Source organism: Phascolarctos cinereus, unplaced genomic scaffold (assembly GCF_003287225.1).
Source record: "Phascolarctos cinereus isolate Bilbo 61053 unplaced genomic scaffold, phaCin_HiC Scaffold_9;HRSCAF=440, whole genome shotgun sequence".
In the NCBI taxonomy this organism is placed as follows: Eukaryota; Metazoa; Chordata; class Mammalia; order Diprotodontia; family Phascolarctidae; genus Phascolarctos; species Phascolarctos cinereus.
This window is the reverse complement of record NW_027556402.1, coordinates 158,001,528-158,029,102: the sequence shown is the minus strand read 5'-3', so window position 1 is coordinate 158,029,102 and position 27,575 is coordinate 158,001,528. Positions and strand designations below refer to the sequence as shown.

The 27,575-nt window shown below is 38.7% G+C and overlaps 1 protein-coding gene and 1 long non-coding RNA gene across 2 annotated transcripts in view; one reads left to right on the top strand and one right to left on the bottom strand.

Moving 5' to 3' along the window:
- Window positions 1-13,393: 13,393 nt before the first annotated feature.
- Window positions 13,394-25,535, bottom strand: LOC144455373 (uncharacterized). Its single transcript, XR_013484091.1, has 2 exons — window positions 25,422-25,535; window positions 13,394-17,068 (listed from the first exon to the last, which is right to left on the bottom strand). It is a non-coding gene; the product is annotated as an uncharacterized LOC144455373 (long non-coding RNA).
- KLHL5 (kelch like family member 5) overlaps window positions 24,682-27,575 on the top strand; it is a 124,492-nt gene continuing 121,598 nt past the window's right edge. Inside the window, exon 1 of the mRNA XM_020991707.2 lies at window positions 24,682-25,187. The gene's annotated coding sequence lies outside the window, so the exon portion shown is untranslated. The remainder of the gene's footprint in view (window positions 25,188-27,575) is intronic.

Here is a 27,575-nt window from a genome sequence, read left to right as displayed (position 1 = left end):
GGTACTTCACCGTAAAGGAAAACTCAAGAGCCAAACAGAATTTTAGTGCTATTTTGCCAAAGTATACATGGGAGCAGTAGGATTAGGATAAGATACCATTAGGATTCCATTATTCCTGTAAATGCTGTAGTTATCATCACATAGTCCACATTTTCTGTTCTATTTCCAGATAGATCTTTCATTATGACAACCACAGTGAAATCATATACATACTTCATGGAATATAAATAAGAATGCAGGGAAAATGTATGGTGAATAATGCATAAGTAAAAACAAATATTGACTTAGGAAATACATATCATATAGTACTTCATATTATTTTAGTGTAGAGATTTTGCTTCTTTGGGGGATTTGATTTTCTTTCTTTTTGATTACTGGCTGAAAGGTAATAGCATCTTTTTTCCCTCTCTGCCCATGTAGATGGATAGGGCAGCTAGGTGACACAGTGGATAGAGTGCCAGGCCTAGAGTCAAGAAGACTCAGTTTCCTGAGTTCAAATCTGGCCTCAGACACTTAGTAGTTGTGTAATCCTGGGAACATCACTTAACCCAATTTGCCTCAGTTTCTTCATCTGCAAAATGAGCTGGAGGAGGAAATGGCAAACCATTCCAGTATCTTTGCCCAAGAAAACCCTAAATGGGGTCATGAAGAGACAAACACGACTGAAAAATGACTGAACAACTATAGCCCATGTAGGTTGATTGAGGAGAAAAGGTTTCTTCTACTGGACTGAAGCACATGGACTGGGAGATGGCAGCAATTTTGTCTGGGAAATGAAGAGTTAGGAGACTAAGGGCCCAGGATCAATGATAGAGGGAGGCAATGTGGTATAATGAAAGGAATACTAGACCTGGAGTCAGGGAAGACTGTCTCAAATCATGCTTCTCACCCTTCTTAGCTGTGTGACCATGGGTAAGTTGCTCATCTCTCTGATAAAATAGAAGGGAAAAAACCCAACCTACAATATACCCAATGGGGCTGTTCTGAGAATCAAATGAGATATATCCAAAGCACTTTACAAGCCTCAAAAAGCTATATAAACTCAGCTTTTAACATTATTATTGCAGGTGTGGGGGTTAAAGGAGAAAGAGAGCTGTGGGAATCTTTCACTGCAGTGATAGTAAGGCTACTGGGGGCCTCGGACAAATTAGAGGCAAGGTCCAGCAGCGAGTGCTGGAGAAAGGACTGTGAGGAAAAGCCCATTGTTCTACCCTTAGCTCACAAACATCTGAAACTTTTATGAAATTCTGCCCCAATCACATGGTAGTAATGTCACTATCAGAGCTCAGGGAAGGGGCCTAGAACACAAAAAGAAATGGGTAACTAGAATTTGAGGAAAAGAAATCAAAAAGTTACCTTCACATTGGCTGCTAGCGTATTTAAATCCTCACAGTAGCATTAATAAAAGTACATAAATTAATATCCTCTTGTTTTAAAGAGACTAATTATATACTTGACCCCTAGGTAGGGGTTCTTAACCTGGGGTCTATGAACTTGGGTTTAAAAAAAATAATTCTAACTATACATCAGTTGTTTTCCTTTGCTGTCCTAGGTATTTTACCATATGTATTTAAAAACAATGTTCTGAGAAGAAATTAAAATAGCTTCACTAGCCTACCAAAAGGGTCCATGATACAGAAGTCAAGAACCTCTAGCCCAAAGGAATGAGTCTTATATTAAATCATAAACTTCCCATATTGTCATGTATATTTTATCAATGCACAGTTAGCTCTTGACCTTTAATCTTGTGAAATAAAAATAGTCACATAATTATAGGCACTGGAATTTATTAGTTACTTGGTTTTTGCTAAGCTATTTTAAGAACTTCAAACATTGCTAAAGTTCCTGGTTCCAGTTCTCCAGGGTCTTTAATTTTATTAATTCATCCAGGGTTCACCAGGCCCAACTACAACTGACTCACACTAACTAAAATCACAAGCTTCTAATTTGTAAAACATGAAGTCAATCTTTTTCCTCTCCCTTTCCTTCCATCTTCTAGCTATTACTAAAACTTGACTCCCTGCTAAAACACAGTCTCCCTGGCCATCTGGATACTAGATACATCTTCACTCATTAGTTGAGGTGGGGGATCTACAACATTTTTTGCTCCCCATTGCCACATCCAGGTTCTCTCCCTACCACCATCACTCAGCAACCTTTCCTCTTCTGAGGTTAATGCTGTTCATTTCTACGACGTAATCAAAATCCTGATAGCTGTTTACAGATCTTCAGGTCTTCTTCAGCAATATTGATATCTGGTTCACAATTTTTCTCTGCTCTCCAACTCCTGCCCTCCTACAAGGAGACTTCAATACACATATTGACTCCCTCTCAAAAACCTTAACCACTCAGTTCCTCAACCTATTCATTTCCCCTGGCCTACTCCTTTATGCTGCCCCCAGCCACACACAAAGATGCTCATACCTTTGATCTTGCCATCACATATAAATATACCACCATCATGTTCAAGAACTCCAAAATCTCCTTATTTGACTGTTGACTTTTCACCTCTCCCTCTGCCTTCCCTTACCAAACCCTACTCTTTGTCCACATTATGACCTCCAGTTCTTTGACCCTTCAATTCTCTCCCAGGTCATCTCCCTTTCATTAGTCATTCTCTCCTCTTTTCCTCCATCTCGACCCTGTGGTGACCCAATTCAAATCTACACTTCATTTCTTGAGTCCCTAGCCATCTTTTCATTTCACTGATTGTGCCCTGACAAATCTCAGCCTTGAAACCTCAGCCCACCATCTGCTACCTTTACTCCTACATATATGCTGCTTTATAAAGGTGGAGAAAATCGTGCAACTAATCTGACTAAGTCCACTACAGATTTACATTACACAACCTCAACTGATTCCCCACTGATATTAGCCTACTATACCTCCCTTATCAACTCACTATCTCACTCTCACAACGGCTCTTCCAAACTTTCACATTCCTCCTCAAACCTTCCATGGCTCACCCTTCCCCCAACCTCTCAGGTGAGAACCTTGCTTCATAAGTTACAGAAATGAGGCCATTCACCACACGTTCCCTCTTCTCCCTTCTTCATCTCGAATTACTTATATGCCTTTTGCTACTATCTCCTCCTTCGCCTCTGTTTTACATGATGAAATGGCCTTACTCCTTATCAAGGCTAACACCTCTACCTACTCAAGAGATCTTATTTCATCCCATCTCCTCCAATAGATCGCCCCTCTGCCATCCCTACTCTATCACTTATTTTCAATCTCTTGTTGTTTCCTAGCTTTCCCCCTATTGTTTACAAACATGTCCATGTCTCACCCATCCTCAAAAACTCTCACTTGAGCCTTCCATCTCCACTAACTATTGTCCTATGTCTCTTCAGCCCTTGTCACTAAACTCCTTGAAAAGGCCATCTACACTAGGTGTCTGCCCTTTCCTCTTATTCACTTCTTAATGAGCTTATAAACCAGCTTCCAATCTCATCATTCCTCCAAAACTACTCTCTTCAAAGTAACCAATGACCTCTTAATTGCCAAATCCCATAACCTTTTCTCAATCTTTATTCTCTTTGACCTCTCTGCAGCCTTTAGCACTGTTGATCACACTGTCCTCCTTGATATTTATTTTCTTCTTTAGGTATTCAAGAAACCACTCTTTCCTGGTTCTCCTATCTATTAGGTCCCACCCCCTTCTCAGTCCCCTTTGCTAGCTCCTTATCTAGATTATTCTCTCTAACCCTAGGTGTTCCACAGAGTTCTATTCTGGGTCCTCTTCTCTTCTTTCTATATATTACTTCTCCTAGTGATCTCATCAGCTCCCATGGATATAATTACCATCTCTATGCTGATGATTCCTAAATATATATATCCTACCCTAAGTTCTCTGTTAACTTCCAATTTTGCATCTCCAATTCCCTTTTATACATCTTAAACTGGATGTCAGGCATCTTAAACTCAACATATTCAAAATCAAACTCATTTATCTTTCCCCCCAAAATCCTTGCCCACTCCTAAATTCCCTATTACTCTAGAAAGCAACATCATCCTAGCAGTCCCTTAGGCTTGAAGTTAGATGATATCCTCACCTCTTCACTATCTCTTACTGCCCATATTGAATTTATTGCCAAGGCCTGTCCATTTCACCTTGGCAACATCTCTCAAATATACCCCCTTCTCTCCTCTGACACTGCCACCACTCTAATGCAGGCTTTGATCACCTCATGCTTGGACTGTTTCAATAGTCTTCTGGTGAGTCTGCCAAGCTCAAGTCTCTTCTCACTCCAATCAATCTTCCATTCAGCCACCAAAGTGATTTTCTTAAAGTTCAGGTCTAACCATGTCATCTCCTTACTCAACAAATTCCAGAGGTTCCTTATTGCTTCCAGGATGAAATACAAAATCCTCTCTTTGGTGTTCAAATCTGTTTATAGCATAACTCTTTCATACTTTTCCAGTTTTCTCATACCTTAATCCCTTCCATGTGCTCTTTGATCCAGTGACCTTTTGGCCATTCCACAGACAAGACACTTCATCTCTCAGCTCCAAGTATTTTCTGTGGCTATGCTTTGAACGATCTCTTTCCTTGCCTCTGCCTACTAATCTCCCTAGCTTCCTTCAAGTACCAACTAAAATTTCATTTTCTATAGGAAGTCTTTCCCAATCCCTCTTATTTTAATGCTTTCCTTCTTTTATTCCTGTTTATCCTATATATAGCTCATTTGTACATTTTGTTTGTTTGTTGTCTCCCCTATCAGATTGTGAGCTCCTTGAGGGCAGGGACTGGTTTTTTTCTTTTTGTCCCTTTTTCTATCCTCTACGCTTAGCATAGTGCCTGGTGTATAGCAAGCATTTAATAGATTTTGATTGACTGAAGAGGAAGTTCTAAAGGGAGCAAATTTCTTTGGGGAAATGAAGTAATTGGACTAAATAATCTCAGAATTCCTTTTCAGCAGAAAAATCTAGGATTTTGTGATTCTGTAGGCTGATTCTCCTTGTCCTGTCCCTCATCTAATGTCACAAAGAAGAGTATACTCCCTTGCCTTTTCTATTTCTTTTCTCTTCATCTTTGTTACTAGCCACTTCAAGGAATTTCTTCTCCAATACTATCCCTACACTACTGTTGAATCATATGATTTCTTGGATTTGGGTCACCAGTAGGAGTCTGAGTCATAATTGTGTGCATCTTTTCCCACTGTTCAAAAATTATTTATTAAGCTTTAACCTGGCAATAGCATTGTACTAATTGTTATAGACAACATATAAAAGAAATGTTATTGTTGCAATTCAGGAGCTTACAATCTAGTTAAGAAAAGACATATACATTATACAATTGAATGTCATAGTCTTAGGAGTTGCAACCTTTCCCATCTAATTAACAATCAAAAGTAATATATTACTATGTCATAAGTATCCAAATGAATGTTACAGGTGATAGGTATTAAAAAGAAAGGATAGCCCCGGTAGGTTTCGTTGATTGAGGAAGACTTCATGAAAGAGGTAGATGTTGAGCAGAGCTGTAAAGGAAGAGTTGAGTTAGCATAGACTGCAGGGGAATGAACATTATAGTTGAGGAAAAAACAAAAACAATGGTTATGGGAAAGTCAGGAGATTAGCATGTTCAGAGTACAATGAGGAGAGAGATTAGCCTCATTAAAGTAGAAGATTCATGTTTGAGACTGGTGAGAGAAAAGATCAACTAGAAAGAGAGGGACCAAATTATAGAAAGTTTTGAATATCAATTTAGCAAATTTGGACTTTTAACCAATACATAATTGGAAACCATTGTAGATTTTGTTTGTTTTGGTTTTGGAGGCAATGGGGGTTATGTAACTTGACCAGGGTCACATAGCTAGTGAATGGGTGAGGCCGGATTTGAACTCAGATCCTCCTAACTCCTGGGCCAGTGCTCTATCCACTGAGCTACCTCATTGTATATTTTTTAAAGAAGGGGAGTATCGTGATGATAGTGGCCTTTTAGCACATCTGGTAGCAATGTGTGATGGATAATTAGATACTGAGGAAGGGGAAACTATAAGAAGGAAGGTCAGTTGGAAGACTGTTGCAGTATTATAGGCATGAGCAGCATGTGAGGGCATTGGGTAATGGCATTGGGGATATAGAGAGATGTATTTTGAAAGTAAATTTTGAAGAAAAAGTAGACAGTTCTTCTGACAGGACATAGAAAATGATGGAGAAGGAGAGAATCAGAGATGTAAACTTTAGTGACTGAGGAAACTGATGGTTAGGGAAGTGATTTGGGAAGGATGTTGATAAGTTCAGTTTTAGACACAGTAAATTTAAGCTGAATGGAGTGAATGGATGAAGTGTCAGTCAAGACTATAAATGTATCTTTGACACATCAATGTATAGGTGATGCTGAACTGACCCTGTCTCATAGTTTCAACTAAAGAAAAGAATGTAGAATAAGAAAGTCAGAGGACCCAAGGACAGAGTGTTTGGGAGATTTTCAGTTAAGAGGTAGGAGGAGAAAGAAGATATGGAAAAGGAAAAACAAGGGATATAAGAGGAAAATCAAAAAATCTCAACATCATAGAAATCAAAGGGAGAGAATTTGTAAGTTCTATATAATGGTGCTTGCAGTGAGTTAAAGTATGAACATAAATGAGATGATATTTGTAGTTTACCAAAGTATAAATTATATTAACTGAAAATTATTTTGTGGATTCTGTAACAAGTAGATTATTTAGTTTTAGATACTAAATTAAGATGAGACAATTGACACTTTGTCCTAGGGCACAGAAATATAAAAATGCAAATACTTAAAATAACATTTTTGAATTATGAAATTTTATTTGTTATATTTACATGTTGACGGTACATATACCCCAGCAGCTTGAAACAACTAAACCTAGTATCTAGTTAGAAAGCTACCAGATGGCATGCACATTGTCAATACCACTCATTTGTGAGCCACTCTCATAGCCAATTTCCCCTCCCACTCAACTGAATTTGTCTTAATTACATCTAGTATTATTTTCTTATCATGAATTACAAAGCTGATTTGAAGGACTCATGTGGTGTTGATTTTCCTCCAGTCCTCCAAATTGCTAGTTGTGGCCCTGGTTTAAGTGTAGACTAATGCCAACTTGGAAATTACTGTTCTGTCCTCTTTGCAGCTTCACATTTCAGTTAGTTTAAAGAACTTTTGTTCATTGTCCGAAGATCATTACAACAAGAAATATTATATTTAATAAACATTAAGTATACACGCACCACTACTTTGACTATGATTGCTGAGGTTTAAGAGCAAGTAATCTATTAACATGAAGGGATCTGGGTTCAAGTCTCAATTCTTTCACTTTCTATATACTTACTATGTTAACTATACAGTCATTTAGCTTGGGCAAATCACAACGTCTCAGCCTCTGCTCCCTCATCTGCAAAATGAGAACAATAATATTCATGTTTCATAAACCTAAAGTTGTTGAGAAAACACTGTGTAGACTCTAAAAAGCTAAACAAATGCCAACTACTATTACCTTGAGAGGCTATTTCTATATGCTACATATTTAGTTGCAGAACTCCGCCAAACTGTTTGGCCTGAATTTTCTGTTGAGTCATTCATTTTCAGTATGTCTTCATTATTTCATGATTGGGATGACCAATATTTCTTTTCTGATTGCATCACTATGCAGTCAGACCACAGCAAAGGGGTTCAGATGAATATTATGGCCAGAAGGTTTTGGGAACTGTTAAGAAATAGTTCTGGATAGATACAATTGTAATGATCTTGTAGAAACACATACATAAGCTCAAAATTCTAGGGTCCAGATCCATCCAAGAGAGACTATAAGAGAGAGAAGAGATAATATACACCCCCAGAGACAGGAAAGTTTGAGGATACAAACATGACTCTAATGTTCACTAGGTATGTGACCTGGGCTAATCATTTAACCTGTTTCCTCATATGTAAAATGGGAATCATCTCTGTAGTATATACCTCACAAGTTTGTTGTTATTTTTTAGTCTGACTCTTCATGACCCCATTTGGGTTTTTCTTGGCAAAGATACTGGAGTAGCTTGCCATTTGCTTCTCCAGCTCATTTTACAGGTGAGGAAACTGAAACAAACAGGGTTAAGTGACTTGCCCAGGGTTACATAGTCACTAAGGGTCTGAGGCTAGATTTGAATTCAGGAAAATGAGTTTTTCTGACTTCAGGTCCAGCACCATCTATCTGCCCAACTCATAAGTTATCATATCCAATAATATATGTAAAGCACTCTGAAAACTTTAAAGGCCTTTCTATTTTATAACTGTCAGATTATTATTATTATCATTATCAACAACAAAATAATAATAACACTTTACTTTCCAAGAATGCTCAGTTAATGACTATAAGGAAGAGAAAGCAAAGAAGAAATCAGAGAGGTAAGAGAAGAACTGTGGATGCACAGCCCTCCAGACTTCCATGATAGTTCAAATTTGGTCAAACAACAAACAAGAAATCACTGAAATGTTACAAAGTATGGCCAAAGTCAGGGTTCTTCCAAGTTTTAGTTATAATGCCCTAAGAAACCACTTATATTGCCCATTCATTTAACTGTCAATGCTTACAAACATGGAAATCTTAAGGAAATTCAATCTTTTGGAACTGGAGTCATGAATCATTTATTTGAGAGTCTAGCAGAAAAAATGGAAATGATGTTCAAATTAAGTGCAAAGTTAAAGGGGTAATTTAACTAGCCTATCATACATTGGTCCTAAAATTAATGGAAAACATTCTCCTTTATGTTTTTCACAAGAATAACTACCTAGTACAAATTAAAATTTGATTATTGATTTGTTTAGTGCTTTAGATTAAATTTTTAATGCCTACCAATATAATTCTCAGCCTGCTGAGAATTTTTCATTATATTTTAACTAGTAACCTGGTTCTCATTAGTATTAATGTGATTCACAGTCACGAGCTTTTTTTGTGATAGAAAAAAATAAACAACTGTCTTACACCCAGAGATGTGCTAGAGCCAAGTCAAAGCAGGTATCTAAGAGCCAACTGCTAAATTTCCAGTATGAACATTTAACCTCAGAAATCAGGAAATGCTATAAATCAGAGCTTGATTTATTGTTTTGTTGATTGTCTAGATTTAAGAAAGTAACATGAGAATACTAATAATGCAGACTAAACATTTATCAGCACACTACCGCTAATACCCATGCTACCCATATTGTATATCAAGTCAAAAAGTCAACATAGTAAGTGCTTATTATGTGCCTGGCACTGTGCCAGGAATACAAATCTAAGTAAAAAGAAAGTCCCAGCCCTCAAGAAGTTTACATTCTAATGGGAAAAGATAACACTATATATAAAAAGGAGCTGAAAAGCAGAGTCAGGAAGAAGGTAAGGGAGAACTGGAGGAAACGTCCAGAAAGTTCTGAATGAAGCCAGGAGTGGAGTAAAGGAATGCATACGGGGCAGCCTGGGTGGTTGCTCAAAAATGAAGTTCCCAGAGGAATTCACTAATTCAGATGATGGTGCTGCGGGAGCATAAGGATCTTCTAGGATGAGAAAGCTGCCTGAGTATGGAGAAGTGCAGAGAGTCAAGAGCTGAACTAGTACGAAGAGGAAAAAAGAAGTGAGTATGAAGCTGGCCTTGGTACTTCCTCAAAATGGAGGCTCTTGGAGGAACTCACCAATCAGAGGACTCTAGACATGAGTCATACCTAAGTCTTTTCTTGGAATCTTCCATGTTTGTTTGTTTTTTTTAGAGTAGGGACAGTTAGAGAACTTGATTTTCTTTGGGGTCAGTCACAACCCCCCTCCACAGGACTGAGGGATCTAGCTAAACCTAGTTCACTTTGGAACCCCCTGAAGGATGACCCATATAGTCTGATTTGACCACTAGGTGGCACTACATCTAAAACTGCTCAAGAAATCTTGGTATGCAGTAATGGAAAGAGCATCAACTTGGGAGTCACAACATCATTGATATAGGGCTGTAAGAGAGCCCAGAGGCCATCTAGTCCAATCATCTCATCTTGAAGAAGAGGAAATAAAGGCTCAGGGAAGTCCTATGGGCAATAAACATCAAAGGCAGTATTTCTAACATGCTCTCTGACTCCAGATGTAATGTTCTTTCTAATGTAACATTAGGATCTGTGTTCTAGTCTTGACTAGTGTGTCTCATTACTCCTCTGGACCCATTTTCTCATTGGTAAAATGAAGGTATTAGACTAGATGCCATCTAGTCCTGTTTAAAACTTCTACTTTGAATCCTATGATAGAGTGTTAAATGTCTAAGCAAATATGAGCAACATATTCATTCATACTATTATATAAAGTCATTTTCCTCTAGTTACAAATTTATAGTTTAGCCATGACATCAACATTTTATAAGGAGTTTTTGTTTTTTATTTTAATCTAGTTTGCTAGTTTTTAATGAATTTTCAGGTTTTATTCTAAGGATGTATAAGGCCCAAGTCTTCAGTAATTTTTACTTCAATAGATTGATTTCTATATTTGATGAAGTATCCATTAAAATTAATGGGAATTTTGAGTATGGGTCAATTGTCTCATGTTTTATTAATCTAGGTTTAAATCAAGTGACATTTTATGGTTTCTAATATTGCTTCTGTGATGGCTGAAATGAGTCACATACTCTTTTGGGGGGAATAAAAATTTCTATCCATCAGAAACCATAAAGTTCTAGATCCAATATTTTAATCAGTATTTTGCTTGAATTATATTGGAGACATTTCATTTTGCTGTATTTATGACTAATAAGAGGATTATTTCGTGGTGTTTTTATTGCTTTACAATCCCAGTATTTTAAAAAATCCAATAATAACTACAAATAATGGAGAGTAAAAAAAAAAAGAAAAAAACTAAAAAATCTTATCTAATTTTTTCATGCAAATTTGTCTTTCATTGCTTCCCATATGAAACAATTTATAGTTTTATATAACTTTAGGATCTAAATGTGGTATGGCTATAATGTCATGAGGTAACTTTTTTGTGATTTGTAGAAGTTAATCATTGTATTACCTTGCCCCTAATAAATCTTGATCATCTGACAATTCACATTTTAACATGTAAAGACCATGTAATCAGACATTCAATTTGTTGTGATGTGTAATTTATCCATGTAGAATTCAGTTCAACAAATATTTATTAAATGCCAACCAAAAATAAGGGGTTAGCTTCACTTTCCTCCTCATCACCTACTTGCCAGCCCCCCTACCACCAACATCAGACAACATGCCCTGAAGGTCTTAACCTTTCAACTCTAATAACTCTCATCCTGGGTCTCCACTATCCTGATTGGCAAATGCCTCACATGGCTCACTATTTAGACCAGTTCCAGTCATGATGAACTTTAGTTCTTGCCACTACTAGAATACTTTCTGCATGCATTCCCAGCCCCTCTCCTACTTTCCAGTTCTGGAATCATTATCAAATTAATACTGCTGTTGCTATGGCTCCACTCATTATCCCTGCAACTTTCCAAACTAAAATACTTCTCACCAGACAACACTCCCTTAAATGTGTTGTCTCCCTCACTAGAATGTTAGTTCCTTGAAGACAGGGACTTTTTTTTTTCATTTTTGTATTTATATCCTCAGCTTAGTACACTGTTTAGCACATAGTAAGTGCTTAATAAATGCTTTTTTTTATTCACTCCATTCAATAAACATTATAATATGGCATTATATGCAAGGCACTGAAGATACTAAGACAAAAAATTAAAAACAGATTCTGCTCTCAGAGTTTACATGATTAAGGGGGTGAAGACAAGGATAAACATATATTCTATTAGGTAGGTGATGAATTATTTCATCCTAGGAAAATCTGGGAAGTAGGTGGGTTTTATTTGGTACTCTCCTTCTGTACCTGACATTTTTTCTCTCAGGAATCCCCCGCTGGTTTAGTATAAAGAATCAGTAGACCTGGGTTCTAGTCTTGGCTCTGTTCCTCATTAGATGTGTCACCTTGAAAAAGTCATTTAGCCATTCTGGGCATCTGTGAAAGAAGGGTATTAGACTGTATGATTTCTAATGTACCTTTCAGCTATATGATTCTATTGATGCATCTGTTGCTTTTTGCTGTTGGGATGCATAACTGGTCTAAAATTATTCTACTGAAGTTTAGCCAAAGATTTTGGTCATGCTTAAGTGGATCACCTTTTTTATTCCCCCATCCCCACCCCACCCTCTAAAGCCTAAAGGGTTGTAACAAAATTTCCTCCTATGATATATTCTTTCCCCGGATTTCTCTAGACCAGGGAGACACTACTCTAATTTGTATTTGGAATGATATCTTTGTGTGATACTGTTCTAGTATTCCAACATTCCCACAGAGAAAAGTTTGAAAAAAAGATAACAATTCCTGAATAATTGTAAAAATTGCACTGGGAAATGAATGGAATAATCTTTCTTATTAGTTGAATTTGAAAAAGTGATAGTGAAACTCTTTTATGACACCCAGATTTATTATTCTCTTCTAGAACCCACCAAACCTATTAGTGTCATATACTTTAGTTTGCAAATAAATATAGATAGGTAAATAAATGGACAAATAAACAAACAAGCAAAGACCCGGGATCATTTGTAGTATCACCTTAAAAATAAGTGCTTATTATCTCTATGACCTTAGTTAAGTCACTTTACTTCATTGGACTCATTTCCACATTTCTAACATGAAAAAGTTGAACCAGATGACTTCTAAGTTTCCTTCTAAATACACCTCCTATAAATGTCTCTACTCTTCTCAAATAATTCTGCCATCCTCCTGTTCAGTCAAATATTATTAGAGAACACAAAAGCAAAATAGCAGTCAAATAGTTTTACCTTTGTTAATATTGTTCTGTCTACTCCAAGCAATGTTCCTATCCCTTCTTGGATTTTCCTCTTATCCTCTACAGAGATTTTTTAAAAAAAAAGTCCTTTTTGTTATCTTTAACCTTTCTCTCCTGACTTACTTCATTCTAAGCTTTAGTGCTCCTGACATTGTTTTCACAGGACTATGTCACTCATTTGTTTATCTTCAGTCACCTGTCCTTGGTTCCATCTTCTAGGCATGTCTTTATATTCAAGATGGTCACTTAGTTCCCTGTGTATCTACACACAACTCTTTCATTAGCACCCCCTTTTCCTCCTCACTGTGATTATTTACACCATCAGAATTTCATTCTTGAGAATTACTCATCCCTGTTTAGGTGATTTCTCCGAAAGAATTTTAATCTGTGAGATTCATAGAATAGTGGCAGAATATTGGACTTGGAGTCAAGAAAACTTGGGTCAAGTCACTTTACATCTCTGAGTCTCTGTTTCCTCATCTATAGAATGAGGGAAATGCTTGGCTATCTATGGCATGAGACTATTGTGAGAAGTACTTAGAAAACTGACAAAACTAAGGTGAGATATTTTCAGGGCTATGCTGGAGACGTGAGACAGATAATAACCAAATTTTCAACGTATTGGCAAATGCTACAAAACAAGACCTGATTTATTGTTTTGTTTGTTGGATAGACTTAGAAAGTGATGGAAAAATATAATAACATGGTTTAAACTTAAAAGTGTGTCACAGTTACATTTTTTTCAGAGAACCAGTTGCTAAACATTTATCAGCAAACCCCCTGGATATTTTCATTAGTGGAAAATAACATAAACCTAATTATTTCTTAAGCTATCTGTTCAGGAATGGTTGACTTTGGCCACATAATGAAACCTCAGTTAACAAATCCTCTGTGAACAGTTTCTTTTCACAAAGTCTTCTGGTTAAAATGGACATTTGAAGGAAGTGACAGACCTTACTGACAGACCAAGGGCAGTAGAAATGAAAAGGAGAAGTAAGTAGTGTTACAATTTCTGACAGGCAGGAGCCAGAGCCTGAATATAGTTGATGGAGACTAAACCTTTGGTTTACTCAAGCTCCTGGGAATTGGACAGGTATCACCAGTATGACCTTCAAATCCAACCTGAGAGATGGGAGTATATTGACATCTGTCAAGAGGCCTAGGGATCCATAATTCCCCTTACCTCTGAATAACAAAATGTCTAACAATTAACTTTGCTTTGGAATGCATCCTTTTATCATCTTACAAACATATTAAGGTAATTATCACATTTGCTGATTAATTTATAAATTTAATTGAGAATTAAGTTAAACTAATCAGTCAAAGAGCTCCAAAGCACTTCATAAGGATACCACCATCCTCCAAGTCTCCCAGGCTCAAAACCTAGGTGTCATTCTCAATTCTTTGTCCTATCTTCCATATCTAATCTGTTGTCAAATCCTGTCAATTTGACCTTTGTAACATCTCTTTTATACACCCCCTTTTCTTCTCTGACACGGCCACCATACTGGTGCAGGACCTGATCCCTTTGGATCTGGACTATTACAGTAGCTTTTAGCTGGTTTCTCTGCCACAATTTTATCCCCATTTCAGTCCCTTCTCCACTGAACTGTCAAATTAATCTTCCTTAAAGTGCAGATTTGGATGTGTCACTCTCTAGGATCCCTCCTCTCATTCAATAAATTCCAATGACTCCCCACCAACTTTATTTATAAATTTTATATATAACATATAATAAATATAAATATAAACAAATATAAAATCCATTTGGCATTTAAATTCCTCTACAACCTGGCTGACTCCTACCTTTCTTGTCTTCTTACTCCTTACTTCCCTCTCCCCCAAGGGGAGAAGGAAAAGAAGAAGGAAGGGGCTAAGAATTTATTAAGCACCTGTTATGTGCCAGGCATTGTGCTACATACTTTTCAAATATTATCTAATATGATCCTCCAAAAAACTCTGTGAGGTAGGTGCTGTTATTATCCCTATTTTACAGTTGAGGAAATTGAAAGTACTCTGTGATCCAGTGACACTAGTCTCTTTGCTGTTCCTCAAGCAAAACACCGTCTCTCAGCAGGGTGTTTTCCCTGGCTGTCCCCCATGCCTGAAATGCCCTTCTTCCTAATCACCGCCTCATAGCTTCCCTGGCATCCTTCAAGTCTGAGCTAAAATCCTTTCTTCAAGAAGCTTTTTCTGATGCCATTTAATGGTAGTGCTCTCCCTCTACTGATTATCTTGAATTTAACCTGTATGTTTGTTTGTTTGTTTGTTTGCATCTTGTCAAATTACCATCATCTCATCGAGACCAGGGACTGTCTTTTGCCTTTCTTTGTATCCCCAGAGTTTAGCATAGTGCCTGATATATAAGTAGGAATTTAATAAATGTTTATTGATTGACTAAAAAATCTGCCGTCAAAGGAAAGTGATTGTCAAGTTTGGACGTAGTTGAAACAATCTGGGTAATAGCACTTCCTGATTTTTCTTAGGTAGGTGGAAGATTCAATGCTAGATTAAACTTTCTACTCCAGATCTTTTTTTTTTTTGTCACCGTGGTGTTGTTTAGACCACGGCTTTTTGTTTTAGCATGTGTATCATGAGTGATACCTCCTATTGACCCAGTGCCTTTCCATTTCAGGTCAGCTGCTTATTGCTCAGCCAAGAATCATTCCCACTACACGCAAATGTGGCTAGCAAACATATTGTGCTAAGTTTAGCCACAGTATAGGCCATAATGTAAAAAGGGAGGGAGGGGTGTTCATTTTTTAAAACTTAATAAAACGGACAAAAACAGAAGAATAATTAAGAAATCTTTCAGTTCACGTCTTCTTTATAAGAAGTCACAAACCATCAGTAAAGTGCTGATTTAATTTTTAATTTGCCAGAGGCTTATTATTTATATTCTGAATCACTAAGAAAGGGTCAGGTATTGGACAGGTTTTGCCTGTTAGGCTATAAATTAAGGAGCAGTATTTTCAATCAAAGGAAAACAAAAATTAGTGATAATTCAACTCTCCTTATTTTAAAGTCAACTAAAGCTCAAATCAATTCAACAAACATTTATTTAGCACTGACTATGAGTGAGGAACAAAGATATTAAGGCAATGAATAACTAAGTGATATGTAGTTTATATAGGCTCAGGGCTCCCTCTTTCAACCCCAACTCAACTTGCACTGGCATATTAGATCTCCAGAGTTCAGCTACATCTCTCCCTTAGAATTGTAGGGGTAACTCTGAAGGATTGACATGATTCTTCTGTTATTGGCTTGACCTGACATATTCCTCTCAATATCAATTACCCAATTAATATCTTCTCAATATTATCTAACTGGTGATTAGCCCCCCAATATAATTTTGACCAGTTGATATTCTTAACGTCCACGTAATATCAACAAGCTTTTACAAAGATATATTTGCTGAGAAGATATAGCAAAAACCAAATCACAAAAACATTCCCCTGAATCAAAGCATACTTTTCCCACAATTTCTCAGTCCCTAGAGAGAGTGAACTCAAGCTTATAGTGGTTGCTATAAAATATTCATCCCACTAAGTTTACTTCCAGGTAAGGCCTAACCAACAAACAAGTCACTGCCTTGTGAGTGGTACGTGCATACCAGCACTAAGTGAAGATCCCTCAAAACACAAGACCCCTCAGAACACAAGATCCCCTCCCCTTTCCTTCTCCCTCCCTTTTCTTAGTGTTAGCAGACATTCCTGAGCTGTAAGAACATCCTGTCTATCTCATCCTCTAGTTAGTTATATGACCCTGGGTAAAAGATTGCTGAGACTGTAATTTCTATACCTCTTTGTCCTCTCTGTTGCTGGGGGTAGCTTTTACATGAATAGATTGTACACCTGAGGCTCAGCCATTAAGCCGACGGGAAGGGAATTAGGGTGGGCTGCTGCATTAGGGTCTATATATCCTTGCTTTAAACAAAGAGCTCTCGCACTCTTGGGCTAATGCCAGCTTAAGCAGCACGGGAGTGTCCTTTCTCAAGAAAGTCAATAAAGAGATTTCTCCTTTTTGTAAACTTTTGTCAAGACTCTGGTTTTAATTTGGGTAGGTGGTCTCTGTCCCACACACTTGCTTTCAGGCAATGGCATCTTAATGGTCAGGTAGATTCACTGATGGAATAGATCAAGCAGGTCTCTCTCCAGTAATGGTTCCTCATAGGCTCAGCTGCCATCAAACTCTGCTGTTGACTGCAGTTCTTGGACCTCTACTGTGTCTTTTGGTCTTTTGAAGCTCACAAGTTCTGTTCTGTCTCCTGCACTCCTATACTTTCCTGCTAAGAACAGGAAAGAATGAAACACAATACAGACCTCCACATCACCACCACCACCATCACCTTACCTCCCACCCCCACCACCCTGCTTCAGGGCAACCTTAGTGGGATATAAAGGAAAGGAAAGCTGCTATCTCTTTCCTCATTTACAGGTTTTTGTATATACCCATCAGTTCAGCCTCAGAAAACAGCTAAAAAGCTTGTCTTCACCATGCAGTAAGTAGAAAGGAAGAAGTCATAGGATACTTAAGCATGCTTACACATTTCCAGAATCAGGCTCTCAGGCCTCCTCACAGGTTGGCACCAAACAGAGCAGATTGTGAACATTCAAAAGACTGGGACCTTATAGGTTAGTACCTCATCACATACATAATGCTTCACTAAAGTTCTCTTCTGATGCTACACTGTGGTGTCCTGCATTTCTAAAAACCATGCCAACACAGTACAAGCTCAGAGAAGTACTCCTAAGTCAGAAGTGTTTTGAATATGTGCCTGTCTCATGTCAGCACCAGTCTCACTAAATTCAGAATGATTTTTTCAGACACAGTATTTCTCAATGACTTAAGGCATAGAGGATTTGGGATCTGCATTGGTGGACAAAGTAGCTACACTGATGAAATATACTACTTTATACTTTATACTACTTTACATATATTATCTCTTTTGATCCTTACAGCAACCTATGATTGTGGCCAAAGGATTAGAGATGAGTTAAGCTCTGGTCAAAGGATGCATTTTGACAATACAGTTAGAAGCCTTGGGGAAGCTATGAGGGCTGTTCTGTTCCCTATCCTCACCACTATTGCTTGGCAGGCTACGGCAACACTCTTAGTATTCATGACTTGGTTATCTGGGAACTAGGGCATACTGTTCAGGAGATTAAAAATAGAAAAAGCGAGAAGAAGAATGATACCTATTGCTAAGAGATAAAAAAAAGTTAGAATGTAGATGGATTAACCTGACTTCAAAAAAAGTAACCTTAGCATTATTTATTATATAATACTTGTGTGCTGGAGGTGGGAAGGGAGGCTGTATTGGGATAGATGTCCTTGAGAAAACGACTGAGCAGACCCAGGAGAACATTGCATACAGTAATAGCAACATTGTGCAATGATCAACTGATAGACTTAGCTTTTCTCAACAACAATTATACAAGAAAATTTCAAAAAAGTTATGATGGAAAACGCTATTCACATCCAGAGAAAGAAATATGGAGTCTGAATGCAGATCAAAGCATACTATTTTCACTTTGTTGGTTTTTTTTCTTTCTCTGGTTTTTCCCTTTTGTTCTGATTCTTCTTTCACAACATGACTAATGTAGATAAACATTCAACATGATTGTACATGTATAACCTATCTCAGATTGCTTGCTCTCTTGGGGAGTGAGGAGTGGACAAAGGGAGAAAAATTTGGAATTCAAAATCTTATAAATATGAATGTTGAAAACTATCTCTACATGTAATTGGAAAAATACTATTTACAAAAAAAAAGAACAAGAAAAAGGCTCTTGAGGGGAAAGAAAAAGGGTTAGTTCAGGGAAGATTTGGATGAGATAATACCTTCATGCATCATAGGGTATAAGTTGTCCTGTGAACCTCTGGGACGTTGAGATAGTTTGTACTGCCTGGGACAATAAAGCTTTACGAGTCTGGATTGACATATTGCCCTACAGCACAAATCATTGGCAAAAGTTGGTAGAGGGATTTAGGACTGATGTAGTCTGGTGAGATATATTGCAGAGGGGTAAGTTTCTTGACTCTCTATGAGTTCAGAAATAATTTCTGTTGGTACTCTGTTGTATGTAATAAATTTGTTACATATGCTGAATTGATAATGTTAGATGCTTGCAAGGGGACTGCATATCCTTGGGGAAAAGTTGGGAATGAATCACACTCTAATGTTTCCAGAATCTAAGCTTTTGGTAGAGATAAACAAAACCTATACAGATTATTATCAGAAAAAATCATTAAGACTGAACCTGGCCTGTCAAAGGACAGAGATCAAAAGATTCTACTGACATATGAGTTACTAATGTTAGTGGTGAACAAACTCTGATAAGATTTTACCAAGCTGCAAAGACTATATTGAGTACAGATCCGGATTGTATACTATATATCTACTATCCAAAAACTAGTTTATCTAAATTCAGAAAGGCTCATCACCAGAGGTTAATCTACAAACAATTTTTCTTTTTTGCTATAGTAATTCATTAAACCTATTACACCACCTATTATGGATAGAAATGTTATCATCTGAATCAGAGAGTGTCCACATGGATGAAATCAAATATCCTTGAAGTGCAGAAACATGTATCATCTCTAGTGGCTAGCACAATGTCCTGTATATACTAGTTATTGAACAAATATTTGTTGGAGGCTGAATCTGAATGAGAAAAGGTCTACTAACCCAAATTCTAAGCAGGAAATGGATATGGTAGCACCCTTCCTCAGTTGGCCTCAACTCTTAGGATTTAGACTTCATAAATAAAACCGATATAACAATATTCTACATATTTTTTGTCTGGGAAACAAGACAAAGGGACCAGCGCCAAACCATTTATTTGCTAGAGTACTCATTCACCAAGAGGCAGGACTGTTTGCCAACTGTCAATAAAGCTCTTTAATCATGTAAAAAGATTCATAATTAACATCATTATAAATTATTGGAACATTCATTGAGTTCGTGATACAAACATTTTCCAATTTTTAAACACTTTATAATTAATTCTCAAGTTAAACTAGAGTCATGCTGAATTCATTTTTGGAGCCCCAGCCAGAGTTATTTAAGAAGTCTTAAGAGAGGGAGCAGAAATCCCCATTCTGATCCCAGGCTCATGGTAGGAGAGGCTGCTCCTTTTGCCCATTTATGCTATCAGTAGGCATGTGGACCCTCCATTCTTTTTATCAGGATAGCAGGATTGAGGTTCTCTATTATTCTTGGAACTATGAGAGGTGAAAACCAATTCCTAGCAAGTTTTAAGGAATTCAGGAATGCATTTTTTCATAAATAATATTTAAAAAAGGGGTAAGTCTTCCAGGTTTATTCACAATTACTTATTTAACTCATGATGTAGCTGAATAGTACTATCAATATACAGAAGTAAACTTTTGGAATAAAAACCACTTACAAATTGGGAACTTTCTGCACTTTTCTTTGGCATTGCTTCATACATTTTAAGAGTTGCCATAGACAATAGGCACAAGGCATTTCATCTATAAAAAGCCATATGGTATTTGTAGTGAAATTCCCCACTTCTGATGGGGGGGGGAGCTATGAACTTCATAACTAACCATAATTTAATTAACATGCAGATCTGCAGTGATGAAAAAAAATTAATGATCTTATTTATCTGCTACCTGAGGCACAAACAGAATCTGGGTTTAAAATTTAGAAAAACAGGGAATTTTCAAAAAATGAATATATCATGCTGTGTTCAATTAGTTCTTTTTACTCCCTCACTTTTGAGGAGATAATAAGAAATATTACTTTTTTCTCTGAGTATAACTGGTGAGTTCATAATTATCAATCCCAGCAGGCAAACTGTGGTGGACCTGATGTGACTCTTCTGGGTTTTTCAGAGACCAAGCCAGTATTGCAGACCTGTTTAATATTCCACTGTATCCAGGTGACTGACGAAACCTAAATCTAAGGAGGTGTAACTTAGACTACCTTGTGCCCCTTCTTCCTGGAAGCAAGGTGTGTTCCATTTCATCCATCTCCCAGGGTTCTCTGACACCCTTAAGAAGGTTTGAAATGTCTAGGCTCTTCCAGAGGTTCCAATGGTATTTCCCTCAAGTATAAGGAGTGGGTCTCCCTGAATGTTAGTTCCATTTAACAACTATCAATTGGATTTGTTTTTACAAAGAAATATTTACTTCAAAGGCATCATAAAAAATATACAACATACTCCACAATACATGGAAGGCATAATCTCTCCTTCCTACCCCCCATATCACCCCAGTCTGTGGAGAGGGAAAAGGGACTAAGTTCATACCTTAGCTCAGTTCCTATACAACACAGTCCCAGCTCTAAGTCCAAAATACCCCTTAGGCTCACTTTCCAGGTTCCCTGACTTCTCAGGGCTTCATCCCTCCTGGGCTAGCTGGCTGAAATTTCCTGCCTGGGTTCCCAGCTCCAAGGCTCAAACTCTCAGGTCCCATGGGCACTTGGACCAAGACACTGAGAAGGACAAATGAAACAATATAGAAATATATACCAAGTCAGAAGGACTAAAAGGAGAGGGGTGGGAAGGTGTCTTCTCAGGTCAGTTCATGGCACCCAAGCTATGGGTGAACTTTGTGTGATCTTCCCCCTCTGGACACAGTAGGAAAGAATATGTATGAAAGAGAGCAAAACTGTTTCAGTCTGGAAGCTTAAAATATGCAGCCTGTCCCAGCTATACAGCCAATCAAAAAAAGCTATTCCCACCTATGAGGTAGGAGAACATCTGGAAGATGTTTCCTCCAAGAAGCAGGGTGTCTCCATGTTAGATCTGGGCACATGCAAAGTAAGCTCCTATTACAAAGTGGAGCAGACCGAGAAAATCATAGATCCTTGGAATATTAAAGTACAAATATTTTATGTAATTATGTCATATTCTGAGGCAAACTACTTTTATTAGACTCTTTTGCTTTTATCATTTCCTTTTTGAAGGGTATCTTTGATGAAAATATGAAAAGGAAACAAACAGGGGCTTCCATGAAGAATTTTCAAGAGAATAGCAAACCGGATCTTTACAATCATACATTTGACTGAAAGGTGATGGGAACACAAAATCCTACTGTGTTTATTCTATGTTGATTACAGAAAAGCAAAAATGTTAACCAACAAGGAATCACAAGGACATATGACACACAATTACATGTGCCCACTTAGATCATATTCTTCCATAGGTACTCCACAGAGGGTGCACCCAGTGTGGCCAATAGGTATCTTTCCATTGTCCTTTGTTATTCACAACTTTTAATTCCTTAGGAATTGTGCTCTGAGATTTGCAGCCAAAGAGGGCTGCTAGGAGAACATTTGTTTTGAAAAGACTGGTCTTTGTGCCCTATTTCCCAAGTTCAATTTATCTTGTTCTCTTTTTTCTGTTCCATTCTGGGCCTAATTTATTATCTATATGTAGTTTTCAGCCAGGTATTTGTACAGTATTAATGTACTAACTCAATGGACAGGCTATCTAACAACATGTATGACATAGTCTGGACAGTAGACATTTTCATCCATTTAGTTTTCCTATAGAGATTGTAGGCTGACTTCATTCTCCTCATTGAAGAGGCCCTGTAGTGGTCTGGGGATTGATGAAGTATGGAATAGTGGAAAGAAAAAACACTGGCCTTAGAATAAGATGTCCCATATTCAAATCTACCTCCAGTAACTTACCTCCATGACCTTGGGCATGTTATCTTCTTTAGGCCTCAGCTTACTTATCTGTTGACAATAAGGGGGTTGGACTAGCTGACCTTTGAGGTCCTTTCCAGGTCTGGGTCTTTGTGCCTTTTGAAATTAAGTGGCTACAGCTTGGAAGGCTTGTATGATTATAACACATGTCCTTGTGATTCCTTGTTGGTTAACATTTTTGCTTTTCGGTAATCAACATAGAATAAACACAGTAGGATTTTGTGTTCCCATCACCTTTCAGCCAAATGTATGACTGTAAAGATCTGGTTTGCTATTCTCTTGAAAATTCTTCATGGAAGCCCGTTTGTTTCCTTTTCATATTTTCATCAAGGATGGAAGAATATGATCAAGAATCTATCCCACAGGAGAAGGAAGCATGAATAGGATGCAATCTGCATTGCGGAAGAGAATTCCTAACAATGAAATTCTTGATCCTTCTAAGTATAGAAGTTAGTCCCATAAGCATAAGGCCGAAAAGTAGTATCAAATTCATAAGTGAGGCTGTGATCTTTTACTTCCATCCTTTGTGTTTAATAATGATGCAACTGAAGTAATCATCTGAGTGTAAAAGGTATGACAGAAAAAGACAAATGTATAACAATATCTTTCATACCATACAAGCTGCAACTTCTTTTTTTTGGTAGAGTCTGGGATGCTCTGATTTCCATTTCTTAGTTCCATTCGCCCCCCAACTTCTAATGGTAGCACACCAAAGCACTCAATTTGTCATTGTTGTTTCCTAGCTGTCAGTAGTTATGTTTCATTGTTTCATATGGTTTAGCCTTGTTTAACCACTTCCCCAAGTACAGTGAGCAGCACGTTTTGAAACAAGTCTGCTCAGGAACCCAGGGTGCCACCCATATTTTTTATATGGGTGAATTTTGAGTAACTTGATAACAAATATCCTGGCTCACTTGCTTACATTGGGATGTTGGTATTTAAGACATTGAAGAACACCTGGGCCAGTATCATAGAATCTTAGAACCGGAAGGGCTCTTAAAGATGTAGTGCGACTCCACCATTTTACAAATTGAGAAGTGGAGGCTTGAAGTGATGAGGAGGTTTGCCTAAGTTCACACAGCTAATTGGTAAAAGAACCAATCTAAAACTCAGGTCTTTTGACTTCTGATTCAATGCTATTTCCAATGTGTACTGCTTTCTCTTTTGTGGAGCTGCATGAGCACAGATCATGGGACTTTAGAACTAGAAGACATACTTTAGTCTAACCTCTTCACTTTATAGGTAGCATAGCAGTAAAGTAGTATAGCAGAGCTGGAAGGGATTTATTTAGGGTTCCTCTGGTCCAACTTCATTTTACAAATTAATAAAATGAGGCCTAGAAATGACTTCCCTTGAGTTATGTGCACAAGAATCTGCATTTCCCAATAAAACATGCAAGGTGAATGTTCAAGAAACTGATTTTGCAAACACTAATCATAATGGATGCCAAAAGCTGGGTACAGTGCTAGATGTGCCTGAGAGAGCACAAAAAGAATAGAGAACCTTTGACTTGTTTCTATCTGGGTATTTTTTTTTTGTCTTTGAGGCCACCCTCCTAAAAACAATCATGACCACAACCATGTGGCTACTAGACCATATGTGTTCCACCAGGCCAAGGACAGTTCTTTACCTTAACCACTACCGTCTATTCTAGAACTTAAAGAGCTCTGCAACTGAGCAGCTTCTTAATAAAAACTGAATTTCACTGAATTATAAATTCAAGAAGCCCAAACTCAGTGCTATAGAAGTTGGGACAGAGAGGTTATTGTTTGATGGCACTGATGGAGATGCATGGCTTTGGGGAAAGGGGGAGAGCCTGTGGCAAAACAGCTGGGTTCCCAGGTCCAGAACCTCTGTGGGAATCAAGCCCAGCTGTGCGACCCTGGACCAGTCCCTTCCCCTCCCTGGACCTCAGTGTGGGGAATGGACTAGTAATCTCGAAATCAGCGGGCTTCATCCCAGCCCTACCCCCGTGCCACTTCGGTCATGGTAAGCCTTCAGTCCTCTCTCCTTCCTCCCTTCAGTTTCCAAGAGGTACCCATTCCTAACCCCTCCCCCTGAGGAAAGCCCAAATGTGTTTGGGGGAGGGGAGACGCGGGCGCTAGGTCAGGAGGGGCCGGGGCCTCGACCATGACGTCCCCTCCTCCTCCGCCCTCCCCTGTAACTCTATTCCCCCCACCCCTCTTCCAGGCCACCACAAACCGCCTTCACTGGCGGGTGGCCTGACGGGTAAACAGAAAGCCGCCCGCGCGCTCTACAACCGGCCTGGCGCCCCGCCGGAGCGCCATGGCGAGGGGGGAGGGGCCAGTCCGGGATGGGGGAGGGGCCCACCCTGCCGGGACCGAATTTCTCGCCCCTCCCCCTCCCTCCGCTGGGCCATAGATAGCGTTCTCTCCCTGGTCTCCGCGCGGTCCGCCTGAAAGGGAGAGGGGAGGGGGTGCCGCGGTGGCGCCACTGTCCCCCACCCCGGGGGCTTGGGCTTCCTGGAGAGGAAGGAGTTGTCGAGGAGTCAGCCCCCGGACCCTCCCCACCCGGGCCAGGTGTGGGGGGGGGCCTGAGGAGAGGCTGAACAGCATCCCCTTGTCTGACTCCTCCTCCTCCTTCCCCTCTCCTCCTCTCTTCCCCTCCTCTTTTCCCCTCCTCCTCCTCCTCCTCCCCCCTCCTCTCCTTCTTCCCCTCCCCCTGGGTTACCCCTGCTGCCTCGGAAGCAGGACTTGGGGTAAGTGTTACTGCCTCCCCTCGGGGGCAGCAGCAGCAGCTGCAGCTGCACCCGGGACAGCTTTAGTTTCCGTCCCCCCGCAGAGGTTCGGACCCGGGGGTGGGAGGGGATGAGGATGGGGCAGGGGAGCTCCCTGCGGGGAAAGGAGTCCACGTGGGCGAACTGGGCGGGAGACCCCTTAAACTTCCCTCCACGTCCCCCCCCCCATCCCGGGGCAGGGGGCTCCCCCCAAACCTCCTCTTGGGAAGAGAAATCCAGTGTCCAAAGCATCCTCCACCCTCCGCAGGAAGGGGCTCTGCAAACTTGAACTGTGTGAAGGAACATCATGCCGTGCCACCCTCGAGTTACTGAAAGTTAAATACCGTGAGCGTCCGCGGTCACCCACAGGACTGGAAGGTGGGGGGGGGGGCTCCTTGCTCTTCCTCCCCAGCCTTTACAGTTATCTTTTTAAAAAGCTGGAACCCTTTCACAATTTCACGTTCCACAGGGTCCAGTCAAGGCAACTAAAATTTATTAAGCAGGCACTGTGTTTAAAAAAAAAATCTGTCACCTGTGGACCAATGTGAAATCTTTTTTTATCTTTTTTAATAGTTTTAAACATTTTACTTTTTAATAATTTCCTTTCCCCCAAAAGATTATTTTATAAGGTACCTTGTACTTTGCAGCATACTTTAAATGTATTCAAGAAAATTTCAATGCATAATTTTGGAATGAAAAATATAAAGGGAAGTTGTTAGCTATTATTATGCTACTACTACTGTTTCGTGCAGCTGCTAGGTACTTTTTGTTAAAGAGATGAATAACTTTGTTGTAAGTTATTTGACAACTGGGAGAAAATAAAATACAGAATTAGTACTTGATTCTAAGCACCTATTGGATTACATTCTTTATAAATGTAAGATATTTGTTTGTCATGAGGTGTTTATATTTTAAATATAGTAAAGCTGGACTTGGAGACAAGTACTCTGAATTAGTGAAAGTCAGAATTACAGGCTATTTAGCAAATAAAGTTCATATATTACTTTCAGAGTTTGACTAACACCTTGACTAGTAGGGAGCCTAATGGGACTACTTAATTGAGTATCTGAGCAACTTGTAACTAGCATATCAATTTGGTTTGCAAAAAAGTACTTTAAAGTATTATTTTAAGTTAATTAAACACTGTTCATCCTTTTGATTTCTCTTTGCCCCATCCCCACCCCCTTTATGGGGAAAGGGTTTGCTAAACAGATTTCACCAATCCCATGGTAGCTAGCACAAATGAATCAGTGGAGTAGACTTGGTTTTTACAGTATTCGATTTAAAGGATTGGGCAAACAACAGTATTTCTCTTTATTTCTTGTATAGCTGTTTGCTGAGGATGGTAGCAAAAAACATATTTTTGAAATCCACATTAATTGGGGGAAGTGATTTAGAAACCTCTAATTGTAAGGAGGACTTTTGACCAGATGAATTTCATTTTTGTTTGAGATATACAATAGACAAATTGCTGCAATTAGGTTCTGTGTTTTTAGGGAACATTAACAATGTATTTTTAAAAGTGGGAGAAAACCAAATAACTTGATGTATTTGTATGTATACTGTTGCAGATTGACTTTTTAAAAATTTAAAATAGGACTTGGTTACTGGCCAGAAGACTTCCAAAACTATATCTATACACACACACACACACACACACACACACACATATGTGTGTGTGTGTGTGTGTGTATATATGTATGTATGTGTGTGTATATACATAAAGTTTGATATCATTGGTTTTCAAGTATCAACCTCTTAGTCTCCCCATTCCTCTGGACCACCTAACCTGTCCCTCCTTAAAAAAAAAATGCAAGGACTCACCACCACTCCTAGCTCTTTGAAACTGTGCTTAGCATGTTTCAGTGAGTACAAGAGAGGGGAGTTAGTGTCTAGCTTCCATTGACAACTTACTCAATTTTCTCCTCTGCACTTCCTCCCAACTTCCCTACTAAAGTCACAGTTGAAAGAAACATGTGTAATTGATTTAGGTGCTTTTGAATCATTACTCTAAATATGTTTTTTTTAAAGTAGCTTGTAATTGTCTCCCTAAGACTTTGTCCTTAACCCTCTTCTCTATACTCTGCCTTGGTGGTCACATCAACTCTTGTGGCTTTCTATATCACCACTGTGCATGGATGACTGCCATCACAGACTGGTCCAGTCTTCCTGCCCATCTTTATTTTGTGGTACTTCCCTTCACAAACTATATGCTGTAGCCAAACTGGATCACATCATTGCTCACTAATCTTGGCATGTCCTCTCCATCTCAGTGTATTTGTATATACAAAGTCTTATACTTATAAAGTGACCCTTCCCTACTCTTATTAACACCCCCACACATATGTATATATCTATATATCTGTTATA